The sequence below is a fragment of the Myodes glareolus genome, chromosome 9, assembly GCF_982192425.1.
Source record: "Myodes glareolus chromosome 9, mMyoGla1.1, whole genome shotgun sequence".
NCBI lineage: Eukaryota > Metazoa > Chordata > Mammalia > Rodentia > Cricetidae > Myodes > Myodes glareolus.
The window spans coordinates 66189813-66202680 of NC_142034.1; the positions used below are offsets into that span (position 1 = coordinate 66189813).

Genomic DNA, 12868 nt, shown 5'->3' on the forward strand with positions numbered 1-12868 from the left:
AGCAAAGATGACCCTTCTGAGAACTGAGAAGAAACCAGACTTGGAATTAGAAAGGCAAGATGGCCCCAACAGTCTCCTCAGCTTTGGAACAGAGTAGCTTGCTTGGGGAACTGAACCAAGTTTGCTGCAGAATTACCAGTTCACAAAAGAAACTAATTTGTGGAGAATCCACAGGACTGTGCTCACACCCTTCTCCTGAGCTCATTTTCATATTCTGTGCTCGTTCTCCTCATAAACAGCTTAGGTTCTGGGCAAAGAGTGCCTGAGCTGCTTGCAACATGACAGAGCAATTTATGGCTTGTGAGTCAATGTTCCTTCCAAGGTTACGATTTCCTTCTCCATAAAATGGTGCGTTACAGAATTAGCATCTTTACACACCAATAATAAACATACATAGGAGAAAAATTAAGAAGTTACATTCATACTCTCACCCAAAAAAGAAAAAGAAAAGAAAAACCATAAGACACTTAGGATAAAGTTTACCAAGTGAGTAAAGAACTCTGTGGTGGTTGATACTGGCTGCCAATTGGGCAGGTTCCAGAATCACCTAAGAGACAGACCGCTGGGCATGTCAATGAGGGCATTTATAGAGTGGGTTAATTGAGCTGGGAAAGTCAATCCTAACGTGGGTGGCACCATTGCAGGGGCTGGAGTCTCACAATAAAAAAGGGAGAGAATAAACTGAAGATCAGAATCTGTATATATACATGTGTGTGTATCTCTCTCTGTCTCTGTCTCTCTTTCTCTCTCTCTGCTTCCTGACCACCCCTGTTGATGCTTGAAGGAGTCCCCCCTATATTTCCTTCTAGAAGCTTCATGTCTTACATACAGTCCTAAATTTTCTTCTGAGACATTTAAGTTCCTGCCAACACAACTGCCCCATTATAATAGACCGTACCCTTGAACAGTGAGCCCAAAAAGAAAACCTTTACTTCCTATGTTGCTTTTGTCAGGTATTTGGTCACAGTAGTGAAGAAAGTAACTAATCCAGACCCTATGATAGAATTATGAAATACCAACGAAAGAAACTAAAAGAAAGCAAAAGGAATAAATGATCCTGAATTGGAGGGACTGATCGTGGTAAAATGCCATTATTCAAAACAAGTCCAGATTCAATGCAAAATGCAATGCCCATCAAAATACCAATAACTCTTCTCAGAGCTATAGAAGATAATACTAGCATTCATACAAAGGCATAACAGACGCGAAATAGCCAAATCAGTCTTGGGTTGAAACAAAGTCTAGAAGAATCGGAGCATTTGATTTTAAAACATAGGGCAAAGCTATAAAAAACCAAAACACCACTAGCATGAACATCAGCACATATATCAATAGGACATATTTGAAAACTTAGAAATCATTCGTGTGCCTTCCTCTGACAACTGGTCTTCAATACAACTGCCAAAATATGTGTTGGGGGAAAGATGGTCTCTTCAATAAGTAGTGATAGGAAAACTGGATGTCCATATGAACAATGAAAGCAGAGCCTTGTCTCCACTCACCTCAGAGCTACCAATGTCAGCTCCAGGATGTTGGCAAAGACTGATTCTTATTGCATCTGTTTATCGTGTGTGTGTGTGTGTGTGTGTGTGTGTGTGTGTGTGTGTGTGTGTGTCGGAGGACAACTGTCAGTTCTCTCCCTCTGTCATGTGGGTCCCAAGAATGAAACATGGGAAACAACCTACCCAAGGCAATGAATGACAAACTCCAAAAGCACAGGAAACAAAAGCAAAAAAAAATGACAAGTGAGTTCCTTTTTTTGGGTTCATAAGCACGGTGCTTGAATGCTGACACCATTGAGTGGCATGTGTCTCCCACAACACCTTGTTATCACATTGTAACGATACCAGTCTGATGTAGAAAAAAAGAAAAGAAATAAATAAAAGTAAAAGAAGAAAATAAAAAAATTGACTAATGGAATCATTTCAAACTGAAAAGTGTCTGCTCAGCAAAGAAAACAAAGAATGAGAAGACAGCTTACACAATGGGAAAGATGCGCAATTTGTTCTTTCTGAGAAAGAAGTGGGGTCCAGAATATATGGGGACTAAGATATTCAGCAGCTTTAAAAGTAGTCCAGCCAAATGACAAATGACCTGAGCACACACTTCATAAAAAGGCTGTATAAACAGCCATGACGTGTTTATAGTAAACCACCATCCTGATGACTAACCAAGGAAATGCAAATCAAAACCGCAATGAGGCATCTTCTCACCCTAGTTGTCACGGGATAGAAAGACAACAAATTCTGGTAACAAATAACAAAACATATAAATAATAAACAATAAATGCCGCCCACCATGAGGAGAATGGAAAACTCACACATAATGCGGTTAGTGTGGAAAACTCCATGGAGGCTCCAGAAAACTGAAAATAAAACCGCCATGTAACCCAACTGTCTTGCCCCTAGGTACATCCGCCAAGGGGACAAAATGCCAGGTCATCCATACTCATTGCAGCACTGCTCAATCAGTATACAGAGTCCCCAACAGTGGCCATTCCTGGATGGATGGGTTAGGAAGCAGTAGTGTATATATACAATGGAATGATAGTCAGTCATGAAAAAGAATAAAATTCTGACCTTTATGGCTACCTAGATAAAGGACACTGTATTAAATAAAAGAAGCGCTTCATGTTCTCATTCATGCATGGAAGCTTACCACATTGGTTTCATAGAAATACAGAGTAGCCCAAGGCCGTGCTGATGTCCATGATCAGGGCTGCCACTGGAGACCATGTTGATATCCATGATTTGGTTTGCCACTGAAGACCATGCTGAGGTCCATGGTCCATGCTGCAGCCAGAGGCCATGTGAGTGTCCGTAGTCTATGCCGCTATTGGAAACCATGTGGAAGTCTACAGTCTTTGCTGCTGGCTGTTGTGGGTAAAGAAGCTTCTTTTATGGTGGTATCAATGGCTGCAGGCTCATCGTTGAGAATGAGAGACCTTGAGGACATCTGTGACGCTCTCTCCCCACCCCCAGAAAGAAAGAGTCTAGATGGGAAGCCACTGAAAAGAGTCCTTGAAAATCATGATAGGGATGCTGAAGTGTAGCTCTTCACAGTGGACAGCTTCTGGTGAGAGGGGGACTGAAGGACTCAGTCATCTTTAAGGGCTGACCACTGGGAATTTGTCCATACCCCAATGAGTATATGGCAACAGACAGTACAAATTGGACTTGGCAATTTTTTTTCTTTTTGAAGGGAGGGCAAATGGTGGGAGGGTGGACCTGGGAGGACTGGGAAGCACATGTGATCAGGGTGCATTGTGTGAAACTCCCAAATAATCAATAAAAATATTATGTTGGGAATGAATAAATAAATATTGGCTCTTTAGGAAAAAAACAAAGGAAATACAGAGTAGAATATGGGTTTCTGAGGTTAGAAGGGGGACTAAGGAGGTGAGACTAGAAAGATCAGTTTGTAGCTACAAAGCTCCAGTGAGGTACAGGATGAGTCTTGGAGCAGGCTGGCATTTGGGAATAGTGGAGTTCATGATTGCTGTGTATCTCAAAATAGCTAAACAAATGGTCTTTAAAGGTTCCCAAAATAAAGAAATTATCAGAACTGAAGAGATAGCTTCAGTGGTTAAGAGCACTTGCTGCTCTTCCAGAAGACCTGGGTTCGGGTCCTGGCAGTGGCACGATAACTCACAACCACTTGTAACTCCATCTCTGGGACATCTGACCCCTGAGAGTACTGCACACATGGCAGACAGATACACACAAGCACATAAGTTAAATAACAAAATTAAATAAATAATAAGTGTTTGAGTTGATGGGCATAATAATTGCCTTCCTTTCACTGTTACACTTTATATACATACAGCAAAATCTCAATTTGTACCAATAAATATGTATAGTTATTATGTGCCAATTGGCAACAATTAAAAAGAAACAGAAAAAATAAAGTAAAAAAATGTATCTACCTGAGAGAAAACAAGTAGTGTCTCATCACCCCTTATTTACGAAGAGGATTGGAAAATTATCAATTAGTCATAGACTCCACTAAACCTAACCAATGGGACATGTGAGCCAGGCCCAGGAGTTTAACATCCTTTCATGGTGTGGCGAGAACACAGGTGAGGGAGTTCCAAGTGAGGAACTCCCCACTGCCAAGGAGACTGGCCTGCATCCAGCTGTCCTCTAACTCACCCCTCCACCCTCCAGACTCAGAAGCCACAGACAGAGGACAGAGAACAGATGACAGACTGCATTGGAAACTGGCCATACCCCAGTGCCAAGGTATAGGAGACTCCAAAAGGGAGTGAGAGATGGAGTTCTGGGTGCCTTGGGGTGGCATATGGGTTCCTAGGGAAGCAAGAAGAAGGGAAAGAAGAATGAAGGCATTGTAGGACAAGATGGAGGCAAGAAAACTGGAAACGAGTGAGGAGAGACAGAGGATGAGGAGAAAAAAGGGTGGCTCGGAGCCCTCCCCAACACACACCACTTCCATGCCACACAGGGTGGGAACCACATGGGTACCACATAGAGACTGGTGCACAGTCTGGTCTATCTCAGAGCAAGAACTGCCTCCAGCCTCTCTGAGTGTGATGACCAATGGTGCTGCTGGTTTTATTTATCTGGTTTTGGGTACGTTATTCCAACACAGTGAGCAGCTCCTTGGACATTTCAATCTTTCATTCATCTCTCTTCAGATCCAAAAAAATGGCCACCGAATTTGGATACTGACTTTGTGTAGACCATCTATGCCTCACACCAGCATTTAAAGCCTTTCAGAGTTGTTTAGTGAGTTTAGAGGTTCTTGAAATAGTCACAGAGAAAGAACAAAGGTTAAATAGATAGATAGATAGATAGATAGATAGATAGATAGATAGATAGATAGATAGATAGATAGATGGAGATAGATAGAGATAGATAGATAGATAGATAGATAGATAGATAGATAGATAGATAGATAGATAGATAGATAGATAGATAGATATGGAGATAGATAGATATGGAGATAGATAGATAGATAGATAGATAGATAGATAGATAGATAGATAGATAGATGGAGATAGATAGATAGATAGATAGATGATAGATAGATAGATAGATAGATAGATAGATAGATAGATAGATAGATCAATAGATCGATAGATAGATGGAGATAGATAGAGATAGATAGATAGATAGATAGATAGATAGATAGATAGATAGATAGATAGATAGATAGATAGATAGAGATAGAGAGATAGATAATATTTAATTTGATCATCTTCAGTTGTGTCTGTTTTCCTACAAGCAACATAACTCATTTTTCTTTATGGCTGGAAAAGCTTCCGTTGTGTGCCTAAGCCACATCTTACCTACCCACTCCTCTGCTCTGGACACCGAGGTTGGTTCTGTAACAAAGCTGTTGTAGATAGAGCTGCAGGAAACACTGATGTGTATGTACCTGTGACGCTGACTCGGGGTCCTTACAGTGCATACGCAGCAGGGCTGTAGATGGGTCATATACATCTACTTTCAGTCATTTGAAGAACTTCTATACTGATTCCCATACTGATTGGATTAAGTCTGTCTCAATAAGATGAGTGTCACATACATTACCTCATTCGTGGATCCTAGATTTTACATAGATACATAAAACCATGTGTGTGCACTTCACACCCAAGTGGAAAGGAGATGTCTAGGGAAGAGAGCGGGACTAAGGAGAGGGGAGAGAAACGAGAGAGGGAGGTAGTGCCAAGCATGTCGTATGCTCAAAGCACTTCATATACTTTTGTGAAAATGGCCTATGTGTGGACTAATCATGGTTGTCAGTTTGACTGGATCTGGAATCAACTAAAATTCAACCCTCTGAGCTCTCCCATGGGGAATTTTCTTGATCAGATTATTTCAAGCAGAAAGACCCACACTAATTTAGGGCTTCTTGCGCAGCCCAGATTAAGAGGCATGGAAGTTTTGCTTGTTGCCTGCTTGTCCTCACTCTTGCTAGCAAATTCATCTACCCTGTTGCTGCTGCATTCCTCCACCAGTATTAGAAGCATTCTCTTCAGCTCCAAAGTAGACTGAAGCTCAGCAACTCTCCAGGAATCCTCCAGATTCAGTATCAGACCAGAAATGTGGAGACATCCAGCCTCATAGATTGATCAATTGCTGGGTCTCAGTCTCTCCACCATGAGACAGCCATTATTGGGCTACCTGGGCCACATCATGTAGCCAATCTAATAAATCCCCTTTTAAAATATATGTATTCGATCTATCAGTTCTGTTCCTTTAGATAACTGGGACTAACACACCTTATGCAGCCCAGTACAGTAAAATAAAACTAAACATTTAATTTCCAAATGAAGCCAATATTTTAGAAGGTGGTCTCCCTTTCTGAAGCAGCAGTCTTAGGAATCAACGCACAAACCCCCTGCAGAACAAGCAAACTGCTGAAAACCATCTTGACAACCAGTCAAGCAAAATTCTGTCGTGAACAAGTATTTATTCAGGGATGGTGAGATGGCTCAGTGATTAAGAGTACGTATTGCTCTTGTAGAGGACTGGGATTCGGTTCCCAGCACCCTTAACTTCAGTTCCAAAGGGATCTGACACCTCTTCCCACCACTGCAGGCTCCTGCATGCAGATAGGACATATGCATACACACAAGCACACACACATACACAATAAATCAATTAATTGTTTCAAACGATATTTATTCAAGAAGGTCTGACAAAACATTGTAAGAGCAGCAGTGCCTGCAGCCCTAAGTCCACTGCCCTTTGCCCCACCCCCACTCTGCCCCCACCCCACCCTGGCTCCTCCTCACTCTGTGCATGCTAGAAGCCTGACTCCAGGCAAGCATAGCCAAGACGACTGTTTGCTTTCCTCGGTCCAACCTAGTAGTGAACTGGCAAGATATAGTACGTCTCACACTGCAGAAGCTGAATTCCAGAGAAGCTCAAACAAGACACTCCCTTCTTCTATGTGCATACCACCTGTGTCCAGGATGTATGGATGAATGAATTAAACACGCCAATCAAGAGGCACAGACTAGGGCCAGCAAGATGGCTCAGGGAGGACCTGGAGAGATAACTCAGGAATTAACAGCACTTGCTACACTTGCCGAGGATCTGGTTTTGGTTCCCAGTACTCATCTTGGGTGACTCACAACAGCTGCATCCAACACCCTCTCCTGCCCTCCAGACACACACATGGTATACATGCATACATGCATTGAAAAATATACACTTAAAATAAAAATAAATCTTTAAGGTGGCTCAGTCAGTAAAGGCTCTTACTGTCAAACCTGGCCATCTGAGTTCAGTCCCTGGGACCCACATGGCAAAAAGAAAAATTCAGTTCCTGCAAGCTATTGTCCTCTGACCTCCATACATGTACCATGATGTGGGTGTGGGTGTGTGTGTAGGTGTGCACATGTGTGCGCCTGTGGGCGGAACTTGAGAATAACAGTAATAAAGAAGAGGTCATGAATTTGAGAGGGAGTGGTAACAATATGACTCCTACACCTAAAAATACTTCTGTGTTAGTCATGTTTCCGTTGCTATGAAAAGACACCATGAGCAAGGCAACTCTAATTTTAAAAACCATTTAACTGGGCGCTTGCTTACAGCTGCAAAGGTGTAGTCCACTATCACCATGGTGCTGGAGAAATAGCTGAAAGCTACATCCTCATCCACAGGCCGAGAGGCAGAGATGCTGAGGCCAGTGTGACTTTTGAAACCTCAAAGCCTACCCCCAGCTAGACCCTCCCTCCAACAAGACCACACCTACTCAGACAAGGCCATTCCTCCTAATCCTTCTAATCCTCCTCAAATAGGGCCACTCCCTGATGACTAAGCATTCAAATATATGAGCCTATGGGAGCTACTCTTATTGAAACACCACATAATCCAACCACATACCTGCTAAAGAAGAAATGTATTTGATTAAAACGTAAGCATCTGTGTACACTGAGGTTGATTCAGCTCCTACACATCACTGTTGCCACAGTGTATCACAGATTAAAATCTGCCCCTGCAACTTCATTGTACCACTGTTTTTCATCCCTTGCACCCCACTTCCTGCCAACAATACCCGCACAGTCCCTACCGATTGTAACAAACAGCTGAAGAGGACCTGGAGCATTTATACACTGACAGGTGGGGCCTCCAGGTTTAGGGGACACCGTGCTGATCTACTCAGACACCAAATAACACAATTAGGGAAAACAGAAGTTCACAGATTTGATGAGATGTGTGGATTATCAAGTCCCACTAACCTGTCTAGTTAGTGGTCACCTAAAGAAAGGAGAAATGGGGTAGTTGTGAGCCACCAGGGACCATACACTTATATCAGGACCCAATAAAAGCCGGTCACCAGCATACAGGACCATGAATGGCAGGGTGTTGTTGCTAAGTCACCAGGATGCAGGACCATGGATGGCAGGGTGCTATTGCTAGGTCACCAGGATGCAGGACCATGGATGGCAGGGTGCTATTGCTAGGTCACCAGGATGCAGGACCATGGATGGCAGGGTGCTGTTGCTAGGTCACCAGGATGCAGGACCATGGATGGCAGGGTGCTATTGCTAGGTCACCAGGATGCAGGACCATGGATGGCAGGGTGCTGTTGCTAGGTCACCAGGATGCAGGACCATGGATGGCAGGGTGCTATTGCTAGGTCACCAGGATGCAGGACCATGGATGGCAGGGTGCTGTTGCTACATGGGAAACTTTACAGAAGCACAGAGAAGAGTGAAATTCTAAGGCCCAAGACAGGCAACCCCTAAGAAATGGTAAGACTATGGCAAAGACAAAACAGGAAATGATCATCTGTGTAGAACCTGGGACCTGAGATCTGGTGAAAATGTCTCCGCCCACGCACTACCAGGCTCTGCTAACAGGCTTGAGCCCTTCCTTCCCTGTACACTGTGTGTAGAGGGGGTGGGTTCAGTATTTAGTCGAGATTTTTCGGTTTGTCTGGGAATTCTTGTGAGATAGTTAGAGGTGTCTCGTTAATTTTACAACTTATGCTCACGTATTTGGGGGTCAGTCATTTATTCAATGCACACACAGGTACCTGGAGGATCCTTGATGCCGTACCAGATCAGTCTTTGATATGTTAGTGAAACAGATGTCATGAAGCATGGATGAAATTTCATGCATGGCAGAATGCCCCTGTGACACACAGTGTTATATTTTCCCTTCTCCCTGAAAGATAAGGAGGTTGGAAGATTCTAGAGTCCTGAGAAGAGACAGTGGGGACGGTCTCTGGGGCATGGAAGGAGAAACTGAAAGAAAACCGGTTTCGTTTCTCTCTCAAGAAACAATAAGGCGCTCCTCCACCCTGCCACCGACTTTAACTGACCCTTGGCAACTCCTCAAAAGTAGGTTCTTCCTGGAACAAGGAAAGGACAGCCATTGTCGGAGATCAAAGGGCAAGGGGAATGGAAGTCTGGGCAGTGCGGAATGGGGGAGCAGTGGTTCTTGAAAGCCGGCCTGATTTTCAGACCTACCAGCCATAAGTTTCATTTCCGGAAATCCCCTTGTATCTCTCTAGGGTTGGCGTTAGTGAATGTGAGGATAGCCCACACACACCCAACTCCCTCGCTGGTGTGAGGTGAGCAGTCCTCCATCTCCCCACCCCAAAAAAAAAAAAAAACACCTAGCTGTTCTCCATTGTGCCATCCTCCTGTCTCACCCTCTAGACATCACTCAGCAGGTGACCACAGTGCTCACCCTGAACTCAAGAAAATGCAAAGAAAACCAACCCCCAGCCCCATCCCACCCCCTCTCCAGACTCAGGCTCTGGTTGGCTACGTGGTCTTGGAAACACCACTGGCTCTCTGGACCTCAGACTCTTCATCTGAAAGCTGAAATAATTGCCCCCGAGATTCCCAACAACCCTTTCTGTTTTGAGGAAGGATGTGCTCAAGTTCTAAAATTCTACTCCTCCTTCAGAGATGCCCAGAGCAAAGAATCACAGCCTTTCATTCTTGGGGGACCGTCAGTGTGACAAAAAGTCTGGAGACATCGTATACACTGACTGTATTGCAGCACCTGAATCAGTACTATGACTGTCATCTGACATGATGTACAAATCAGTGTGGACTCCTCACTTGTGATGACTCTTCTCTGAAGGGAGGTTATTAGTAGGTCAAGGCATATAGGAAACCTTGCAACCTTTTGATGTGGGATTCCCCTCTGTATACTGTGAATATGTTTTACTACCATTGGTTAATAAAGAAGCTGCTTTGGGCCTATGGCAGTGCAGAATAGAGCAGGGTGGGAATTCCAAGCAGAGATAGAAGAGAAAAGAAGACAGAGTTGGAGAGATGCCATGTAGCTGCCAAAGGAGAAAGATGCCCACCCATGAACCTTACTGGTAAACTACGAGCCTCGTAGTAAAATATAAAATAATAGGAATGGGTTAATTTAAGACGTAAGAGTTAGTTAATAAGAAGCCAAAGATATTGGTCAAGCAGTTTTGTAATTAATATAGTTTCTGTGTAATTATTTCTGGTCTGGGCGGCTGGGAAGTGAGCAAGCAGCCTCTGCATACGCCCTTTGCTTGATTTTTTTTTTTTCGTGCACCAACTTCTGGGAATAGAGAATTGGCTCAGTGGCTAAATATGTCAGGTGAATCAAAACTACCTGTAGCTCCAGCACCAGGACATCTGACACCTTCTTCTGGCCTCTGTGAGAACCTGTGCACGTACACACAGAGAGACAGAGAAAGGCAGAGAGACAGAGATACAGAGACAGACAGAGACAGACGGGCACACACATAAACATTTAAAAGTAAAGTCTTTAATTACAAAAGTTATCACAACATATGTGGACACTCAGTTCCTTTCATTTGTCCCCCAACCATTGTGCTCCAGCAGGAATCTGAAGAAGGGAAGATGCTGTGTCCTGGGACCCACCATCCCCTCCCCATGGTGGGGAGCCTTCATGATGTCATAGATGTTGACCAAATCTCTTGGTTTCACAAGTCCAAGCTCATCCTCAGAAGAACCCTCCCCATGTCCATGGGAGGTCATCATGTGGTTATCCCAGTACTCGTCCTGAAATACTATTTGGAGACTATTCCTTCATCTATAGCCTGCTTGCTGATGGAGCCTCATGATTCTCCAGTTCCAAAGGGGAATCTCCCAAAAAAACACTTCCCAGGTTCCTTTTTCTGCTACTTTCAGTCTAGTTTAGCCAAAAGGAGGCTCTGGTAGGTGACAGAGGTGGATGATCCAAAAGCCAGGTTCCTCCCTCCTCTGCCCTGACCACAGCATCTTCCACTGTCAGTCCTTGCCTCTCTGCTTCCTCTGGCTATGGAAACAACTCGGAGCAAACACATGGTGTCCAATCACCTCCTTCCCTGTTCATGTCACTGGGGCTCTGGGAACAATACGACACTACCTTGTATTTCGACAAAGGTATGCAGGTAACAGTTCGGAAGAAGAGAGACCCCAGCCCAGGCCTCCAGAACCTCAAAGATGTGGAGGAGAAAAGTTAGATCTCAAAACCAAGGTTTTTCATCAGATCATAGATTGGGGAAGAGTCTTGTGAGGCCCAATCCCACCTAGGGGAGCTAATAGCAGTAGAGGGCTGATGGGGAGAGGAGGTCATTGTCTTCAGGGACATAGCCACTGGCGAGTTTCTCACATTCCAAGGGACGGTGTCACACTCGTACCCACATGAGTTGCCCAGCTCAACTTATGGGCTTATAAAAAATAAAAATAAAAACAGAAACAAAAACATGAAAGTGGGAAAGGACTTGGTGAGAGGAGGAGAAAGAAGGAGGCGGGTGTGTGGGAAGAAGATAAGGGAAGATATGAATATGACCAGAATGTAGCACCTACTCCTTTGGTGGGGTGTACTTTTAGCCCCAGCACTTGGGAGTCAGCGGCAGGTGGATATCGGTGAGCTTGAGGGCAGCCTGGTCTACAGAGCAAGATCTAGGACAGCCAGAACTACACAGAGAAATTCTATCTTGGAAAAAAAAAGAATAAACTAATCTTAAAATGTTAATGGTTTTCCTTTTCCCTCTTTGACTACCTAAGGGCAAGGTGGGTCACCAGCAGCTCTGCTGGGGTTACCTGCAGAAGTCCAGGCAGGGTTCTCACTCTGGCCATGTCTGCTCAAACCTCCATGGCCTGACCTGGAAATACAGGCTGGGCTGGTGCAGGCAGCTTTTCCATGAGTACAGGAAGGACATAGATGTCATCAAGTTGCACTGAGAAACCTTCCTTGAATGGTTTATTCCAGACCATCTACCCAATGAAAGAGGTCATGCTAGTCTCCTCACATCAAAAATAAGAGTAAGAACTTCAAAAATCAGTCAAGGATCCTGACTCAAGCCAACATGCTCTGCACACCACAACCTGCATGCCACAGCCCTGCACATCACAAACTGCACACCACAGACTGTACACTACAGCCCTGTACATCACAGCTCTGCACACCACAGCCTGCACCACAGCCTGCACACTACAACCCTGCACACCACAACCCTGCACACCACAGCCTGCACACTACAATCCTGCACACCACAGCTCTGAACACCACAGCCTGAACACCACAACCCTGCACACCACAGCCTACACACTACAGTCCTGCACACCACAGCCTGCACACCATGACCTTGCACACCACAACCCTGGTCCCAACACCCATCAATGCTACTACACAATGGAGAGACACAGTTTGGGTCCTCAAAATGTTCTACAGTGGCCCCAACATATGTGCCAAGAACTCATAGTATAGTCTACAGGCTCCTATGGAAAGCTTAATAAGTATACCATGACCAGGGGGTGACAGTGAATGCCTTTAATCTTAGCACTCAAGAGGCAGAGGCAGGCAGAACTCTGTGAGTTCGAGGCTAGCCTGGTCTACAGAGCAAGTTCCAGGGCAAGTTCTAAAGCTACAGAGAAACCCTGTCT

General features: G+C 44.4%; 1 non-coding gene across 1 annotated transcript; it reads left to right on the forward strand.

Moving 5' to 3' along the window:
* Positions 1 to 1750: 1750 nt before the first annotated feature.
* Positions 1751 to 1857, forward strand: LOC125402823 (small nucleolar RNA U13). The gene has a single exon (XR_007232763.3). It is a non-coding gene; the product is annotated as a small nucleolar RNA U13 (small nucleolar RNA).
* Positions 1858 to 12868: the final 11011 nt, after the last annotated feature.